Source organism: Psittacula echo, assembly GCF_963264785.1.
Source record: "Psittacula echo genome assembly, chromosome: 1".
Taxonomy (NCBI): domain Eukaryota; kingdom Metazoa; phylum Chordata; class Aves; order Psittaciformes; family Psittacidae; genus Psittacula; species Psittacula echo.
This window is the reverse complement of record NC_137735.1, coordinates 97,749,185-97,755,321: the sequence shown is the minus strand read 5'-3', so window position 1 is coordinate 97,755,321 and position 6,137 is coordinate 97,749,185.

Genomic DNA, 6,137 nt, shown 5'->3' with positions numbered 1-6,137 from the left:
ACAATCCCAGATCATGGATTGTACAGATTAAGGCAGAAAACACAGCTCCTCAGCCAGTTTTTAACCTCAGTTGCACTCATTAGCTGCAGGAAAGATGCTCCAATACCAGTCAAGTGTGACAGAGCTCCTAATCTGGTTAAATCCCACAGCCCTACTCACCTGCCATTCTCATCCTTGAGGCACCTGATTTTCAGCCACCTTTCTTAGGTCTGGCAGGAGTATGTGCATGATTCCAGGTTGCTGGACTCAGGATCTGGGCATCAACCTTACAGAAAGGCACCCAGCAGCCGGTGACAATGGGAAACCTGGATGTGTGGGGAACAGGGGAACTGTGATGAGCTGTGCCCCAGGCACCCCCGAGGCACCAGCATGATCTTTCCAGGGTACCTGAGGTGAGGTGGAAGGGGGAGCCCACTGACAGCAAAGCACTTGTGGGATGTGCTTGATTTAAAGCCCATCTTTAAGGCTGCAGAGACAAACTGCATCTCAAAATTCTCAGTGGAAGACAGTGGCATACTTTGATCAAGTCTGAATGCACTATGTGTATGTTATTGCACATTATGTGTAATGTATTCATATAACAATGTAGAGATGCAATATGACAGCTGTAGGATATGGTTTTTTTGATTGTAATCTTTGTACCAGCACTATCTGCACGTGTCTACATAGTATCCATCCCAAAAGGACCTACAGCCTTCTGCTTAATAATAGTACCTGCACATAGGAGCAAGTTAGGAGTATTTCACATATAGACAATCTGGTTTTATTGCTTTCATCTTTACAGCCAGGTGTGTGATCTAAACATCAGGCAGAAACTTCTCCAATAATATCCTGTTTCAAAACATCTTAGAAAATGACTGTTTGGGGTTGGGCTCATTTATAATAAATCCGTGGCACACAAAAACATAAACGGGAATCTCTGAATCCTTGGGAAATTGCCTGTGTCTCAGAGGGATTTCTGTCCTGCGAAGTTGTTTCACCATGGGACAGGGGACCTAAGGGATTCTTCGAAGCCAGCAAAGAATTTGCAAGCTATAGACAGGGTTTTTTTAGCGGGTGCAATCTGAACCCAGCATCTATTCAACTCAGCTGCAAAGTAGGTTGCCTTCCCCCATCCATTGCAGAGGAGATCTTGCTTTGTGTGCACATGTTCATCTCTGATCATCTCTCTCATCCCTGTGCAGAACTTCACAAAGGTCAGTTTCATTAACCTTGGGGTTATGCTTTGTGTAAATATGCATGTGTACCTGATTTGCATGGGAAATGTCATTTTCCTTATGTGCCTCCAATCCAAATGTTAACCAAGCTTGAGCCTATGGAGCCTGTGAGATGTGCTGCGGTGGTAGCTGCAGCCAGCACAGCTGTCCTGCTCACGCAGTGCACGGCTGCATATGCCCAATACTTTTGTACAGCACATTCAGCTGTGTGAATATAGAGGTGCCTACACGTTATCATCCATATAGAGCTACACGTTGGCAGATGGTGTGTGCGTTAACACGCAGTATGTGCTGATGTCTCTGGGTGCACGAGTTTCTCTGTGGCCAGCTGGCACCCAGCACACGCATTGGCACATGCGGCTTGTGAAGCTGCTCTCCTTGCCGCAGCAGCATGGGCTTCACACGGGTGAGCAAGCTGCCTTCGCAGCGGTACAGAGCTACACAGAGGGTCTGAAGCTGGATCTGCAGTGTGCCAGCAAGATGGAAAGAAAGGAGCTGCAGCACAGAACGGCCTTGCCTTCCCCCCCTCAGTTTTCCTCTCTGCCTCACTGCAGGGGTGAATTTTACATTGAGTTGCTGTATCTTGGACAAGATTATTTCTTTCTGGTTTCCTCTGGATCTGATCTTCAGAGAGCCTGAGCACTGAACTAGCTCCTGCTGTGTTCCATGAAATACCAGCAGTAGCTGCAGCAGGCTGTCCCTGGGGCCAGCAGGGAGCCACGACTCTTAGCACTCCTTGGGAGTGCACCCTTGGTATGTCATCTCATAGAATCATAAAATGGTTTGGGTTGGATGGGACCTTCAAAGGTCATCTGGTGCAACCCCCTGTAATGAGCAGGGACATCTTCAACTAGATCAGGTTGCTCAGAACCACATCCAGCCTGGCACTGAATGTCTCCAGGGATGGGGCATCCACCACCTCTCTGGGCAACCTGTGCCAGTGTTTTACCGCCCTTATTGTAAAGAATTTCCTCCTCAAATCCAGCCTGAATCTCCACTCTTTTAGTTTAAAACCATCACCCCTTGTCCTGTTGCAGCAGGGCCTGCTATGAAGTCTCTCCCCATCTTTCTCTTAGGCCCCTTTCAAGCACTGAAAGTCTGCCTGTGCATGCCACTGGAGGCCAGGGACACGGGAATTGGGGCTGAGGCAAAGAAGACATTAGCGCACAAGTGACATATCTCAATATAATTTCTAAAATTCTATTAATTGAACAGATAAAATACCTCTGATCTATTTTTGTTAATTTTGTTACAAAATATTAGCCATTTGGACTCTTTGCTAGGTGTGACCACACCACTTTTCCCAAAGGAAGCTTTTCTTGGTGATATTTACAGCAGGAAACAGGTACAGACAGACAGGTGCTTTCAAAAGCCTACACACGGGTAACATTTCTGCTGTTGGTTGTTAAAAAGACACATTCAGATGGGGTTGTGACTAGTGTTGAAGAGTGGGTGACTTCAAAGCTGCTGTCCCAGGCATAGCTGTGCCAAAGCAAGCAGGACGAGGACAGCTCTAGCTCACAAAACACTGCCGGCAGTCCCTGGAGCCTACACTAGCACAGTGAGGCAGCTGGTGGAGTGGGAGATGGGGGAGCTTGCTCAGCAACTTGCATTTCAAAGCAGAGACTCTGCCAAGCAGCAGCTGCCTTGATCTAGGGCTCCGATTTGTTTTGGAAACCTCACAAACGTGCAGATTGTTGCAGGTTGAGCCTTCTAAGAAACACATAACAGAACTCAAACTTACAGCTCAGCGGCCCTCAAACACTTCCAAATCTGCTGGTACCCTTTTGTGAAGAAGTTTGAGTATTGATGAAATTCTGGTTGTGGACCTTTCATCTACAGGGAGGAGAGAAAAGGTGAAGAGTGGGATGCTTTGGAGGTCTTGCAGAAAGCACCAAGTGTTGCTACCACAGTGGCCCAGACTATGGCATTAAAAGTGCTACAGAAGCGGGCAAAAACTGTTTTAAACCCAGATTGTTTGCACTAAGCCTGATTCTCCTGCCTCAGTTTCTCCATCCCTTTACTGTTGGTGTAAACAGATTAATTTCACTGGCCCTGCACCAGCATGAGCAAGAGAGTCTCAGGACAGAACCTGATGGGCTGCATAACACAGCTTTGTAGACCTCACCTTGTTCTCTTCTACCCTTCTGCAGAGCCAGCTTCTTCTTTGGCCATTGACTACTCAACACTCACTGCAGAGTACAGAATACTTTCTACTGGGCTTCTCTTTTCTCTCTCCCCCTTTCCTCTCTTCTTTTAATATAGAAGGATATGAATCCGACAGCAAAGACACTGGTTATTAGGGTTGATTTAATCTCTGCAGCAGCTTCCTGCCTGATCCTTCCACCTGAAGGATTGTGTTAGGTTCATGAGCAGAATCGCTGCTGTCAAGGGCTGGTGATTTTTCTTCAGACTGGTCCCTCCAGGCAAGCTGTGGTGCACATTTTGTCCTTCATTAGGTTGTCACTCCTTCTAGCCTGCATCCTGCACCCTGTCAAGGATCAGCCTGTGTGCAAGGGTGTCTATACGTCATACTACAACTACATTCAGCCTGTGTGTCTCGTTTGCGTGGGGGAGGGCTGTGGGAGCAGACAGTACAATAGATCAGATGAGGTGTAGACATGCTTTGAAGTGCTTGTCATCCTTCGAGACCAACCTTCAAAGGAAAAAAAATATCCGTACTTAGAAGTGAAGTCCAAAGGGCTCAGCTACACAGTAGAATTTAGAGCAACCTGTTGCACAACAACCTGGAATAGAGTAGTTTGGTGTCTCTCTAGCTGAACCCAACAGAAGATGTTGTAGCCAGCAGGCTAGAAGACAGCAAGCGTTATCTACATTTGCTTCTCTGTCCAAAGCTCAAGGCCAGCATTAGCCTTTGCAAGGTCAGGGAAATGGAGCCAACTTGCCCTGAGAGACTGCTGTGCCTCAGGTACCTTGGCACTTCATTTAAATTGCTTCCACCCTTCATCCAGCACATAGAAGGGAGTCTCATGGAAGCTTCCTTATTTCTCCCTTAAATTCTTGCAGCTCTCCCAATCAATTATTAAAGCAGCAAACCTCCCTTGTAGGAACTTCATAGGCATTGTTATAAATATTTTATCTGAAAAAATTATTTCACCAAGTACCTTCAGGTTCTGTTGTTGTCACTTTGTGTTAAATGTCAAGTAAAATCAAATTTATTTACTTTAACACACGCACACAGACATTCAGGGGCTCGCTGCACTCTTGGAAAAAACAAACAAACAAGTACTGCCATTCCTCTCAGGCACTGAAGTAACCACCGAGAAGGGAGGGCAGTGCCAGCCATAGAAAGAAAGTGTCATAACGCTACCTTATTATAAATCTCCTCCTGGATACCACCCCTTCCACTGCAGTAGGGAGCAAAATAAAATAGCAGCTATACACTACATTGACTGGACAATGGCAGACGCCACACGTATGACTTCCCAGGAAGCTTTGGGCAGGTCGGATGAGATCCGGGGTGCGTGACGAGACGGTGTGTCACCCTGGAGGGAGCCAGCAGCAGATCACACCAGCTGTGCCTCACATCTGGCTGGAGTGAGGAGCTGAGCCCCGGCTGGGGGTGAGGACCTCTCCCTGGGCTCGGATGTGGGATGTGGAGCATCCTCACCGCCCTGAGGGGCTGGATAGAAGAAAGCTGCTCTGGTCTGGAAGGAGACTGGACTTTTGTTCAGACTTCTTACATTTTTGTCTGTCTTCTGCTTCCGCAGTGCTCCCTGAGGCTCTGCCTGTTCCTTTTCAGTTCATTTGCTATTGCTTATAAAAGCAGTAGCCTAGTGCCCTGCTCCACACAGCTAAGAAAACAACTTAGACCTGCTGGCACACCTGGGTCATGCTCAGAAATAAGGGGACCTGGAAGAGAGCAGGTTCCTGCCCTGGAGAGCTGGCCAAGCACAGGGGACCCTTCATCTCAGCCCCTGTCCACTTCCCTAACCCCAGCTGGGCTTATGTCCAGCTTAAATATATGAACCCTTTCACCTGACATTTCAGCAGGGCCAGCAGACGTCCAAAGGGCACCGAGGGGAGCCAGTCCCTGAAGCACTGTGGGTTTTGTCACTGTCAATAGCACCAGAGGTGAGCATACTGGTGCAATCCCTATGGAAAATGATTTGTGGATTTTACCCTGCAAGGTAAAAAAGAGTTTTCTGTGTCTGTCTTCACTGTTTCCCTTTCCCTGACATTCTGCACATCCCCACCACTGCCAAAACCTCCTGCCACTCCTCACCCAGTGGCTGTCATCAGCACTCAGTGCTCACGTCTCAGCCTGGCACAGGAAGGAAGAACATTTCTTTCTTTCCCTCCTAAAATGAAATCAAAATAAAGGCCCTAAAAGGCGTTCTGGCCTATTTTAAAATCCTAAAGTTGATCTTCCTAAGCCTCAAAGGGAAATAGAGTGAATGAGTAAGACCAAAGCCTTTAAGATAATTAATAACTTCCCCTCCCTACTGCTTCCTAAAAATACATCCATAGCCCATTTTTAATGCCGTCTTCCTTCACATCAATGTCCCCAGTAAAGCAGAGCTGTTATCTCTATCTCAGGATCTACCCCTGCCCTTACTTTGAAGCTAGGATAGGGAAGGATAGGGAGGGAGAGAAAAGGCCTTGGAGTCTGGTATCCGGGCAGCTTTCCGACAGGAAGGGCTGATGGGGGAAAGAATATAGTCAGGCAAGAGAAACAGATGGGATCTCACATGGGTGGTCTCCAAAAAGCCCCTTCCCTCTAACGCGGGAGGGAACACCTACCCCAGAAAGTGAACAAAACACTTGGCTTTGCTTTCAGAATAGAAAAAAGCAGGTGGGCAGGAAACAAAACCAGCCAGAAGGAGGAAAGCAGAGGTGGGACTGTTTTATGCTAGAGAGACAATCTTTGTGTGTGTGTGTGTGTGTGTGTTGAGGTGG